The sequence below is a fragment of the Aplysia californica genome, unplaced genomic scaffold (assembly GCF_000002075.1).
Source record: "Aplysia californica isolate F4 #8 unplaced genomic scaffold, AplCal3.0 scaffold00306, whole genome shotgun sequence".
NCBI classification, from domain to species: Eukaryota; Metazoa; Mollusca; class Gastropoda; order Aplysiida; family Aplysiidae; genus Aplysia; species Aplysia californica.
In genome coordinates, this window is record NW_004797576.1 from 129,660 (window position 1) to 131,721 (window position 2,062).

Here is a 2,062-nt window from a genome sequence, read left to right on the forward strand (position 1 = left end):
CCCCCCGCATCTGGGAATGACCACAAACAGACACTTCCATCTTTCCCCACCCTGGGCTGCTTCTGGATATTCGTACGGAACATCTTCCCAGTTTACTGTGCCCAATGTGGCGTGTGTCCAGAAAAGGCCCAAGATGGAGTCTCCAGAGGAGGACAAGGGTCTCAACTCAGAATTTTATTTTTTTAAGTTTTAGTAGAGGTTTTACGGCCCTCACAACTGCATTAGGTCATATGAGCGCCAGTCAGAATTTTTTTAAAGGAGGAACTTTCCGCATGATCGTGACAGAAGACCATTTTCGCGAGACACCCATTATTAATTTATTATACTGTTTAACCTTAGAACAACGACGTAAAAACCATCAATTTATCAAAGCAAGGTTATTTCATACCAATTTGAGGGTTTGGAAAATAATTTCAAGTAGAAGAGTCACTCACCAAATATTTACAATCTTGATAATGAACAGAAAGTGGTGGGGCATTACTGCGAGGTGCCCCTTCCGGCAGCGGAGTTTAGCGGAGGAAATGGTCGTAGCGGAAATCCGCTAGATAGCGGAATATTGAGACCCATGGAGGAGGAAGAGAGGAAGGCCGAGATCCAAACAGGAAGGAAAGCTGTCCAAAGCAATACGCCGGGCTACGCTGCAAACAAACTAGACCCGTGTTTAAACCTATCCGTACGCCCTAGGGTCATTTTGTATCCCCGGGGTTGTATTCTTCACATTTTACAATACTTCTAGTACGAAGATCTCTTTGAAACTTTCAGTATTTCTCAAAAAATCATTTTTACAGACTGCTATGCAAAGCGTACGGATCGGATTAACAAGTAAATTTCCTCTTTGGAAAGTGGTGGCGCAGAGTTCCCCACGTCGTATGGATACGATAGTAAAAGTAAAACACGACGTACGGATAGGGTTAAGTGGTGAAAGTAATTCCAATCTGGCATGAAGCAACGTGCCCACTTTTTCAAAAGTGTGTGTCCCCCCGACATATTGCACCATCTGACCCTCCTCGCCACCCCAGCTTGTCCCACACGACACAACCAAAAAGATAGGAGTACGGTAGTACTAGTGGGTGGTTCGCGGGTGCTCTAGTGTGGTTTGCTCCTTCTTTCCTATCAAACATCTATCGTCTTTATTTTTCTTCTCTCCTTCATTTTAATGTATGTTACTCTCCGTTAACACTTCCACTTTTCAGCACAGATGTCTGTTGACCTATTTGAGATGTAAGTGCCGTAAAACTCTCAATAAAACAAACAATTTCAACGTCGGTGGTCTAGTGGTTAGGCGACCGGGCTTGTAATCACGAGGTTGAAGGTTCAGGGGTTCGAGCCGCGGGCCCGACATTGTGTCCTTGGGAAAGGCACTTTACATGAATTTTCCCCACTTCGCCCAGGTGGGAATGGGTACCTGGCCATAGACAGCGAAAGATCTTGTCAGTATGTTAGTGTTTTACTTTTAGCGCCTATAAATGGCTGCCTCACTGTATGCTTCCCAGGAAGTTGAGGTTGTTTCAGAATGCTCTCAGGTCTGCTGGGGTAATAGTATAGATTGTGAAGCGCATAGAGCTTGCTGTTGAGCGGGGATTTGCGCTACACAAATGTTATCTATTATTATTATTATTATTACTATTATTATAAATTTTAAGTATCAGAGCTGGAGTGTCTTCTCCTGCCAGACGACCCCTGACCTCTGCTAGACGACCCCTGACCTCTGCCCTGGGGACCCCTCCGTCTGTCCTCTCCATGACCTCTGTCCTCGCGACCTTGCCCTCTGCTGACCAGGGGGCCGTCCCTCCCCTCCTCCCTTCCTCTACCACCACCACCGTCTCTCTTGTCCATGCTCCTTTCCCTATCTCTTTTTCCTTCCCCTCCCCTCCCCTCCTCCCTTCCTCTACCACCACCGTCTCTCTTGTCCGTACTCCTACTTAAACTACTCCTTTCCCTATCTCTTTTTCCTTCCCCTCCCCTCTCCCTCCGTTCCTCCTCTCCCCTCTCTCTCCTTCCATCCCCTCCCCTCTCCCTCTGTTCCTCCCCTATCCTCTCTCTCTTTTGTGCCCCTCCCCTC

The 2,062-nt window shown here is 47.1% G+C and overlaps 1 protein-coding gene across 1 annotated transcript in view; it reads right to left on the reverse strand.

Moving 5' to 3' along the window:
- Positions 1–2,062, reverse strand: part of LOC101850345 (nucleolar protein of 40 kDa) — a 47,826-nt gene that overhangs the window by 35,886 nt on the left and 9,878 nt on the right. The window lies entirely within an intron of this gene.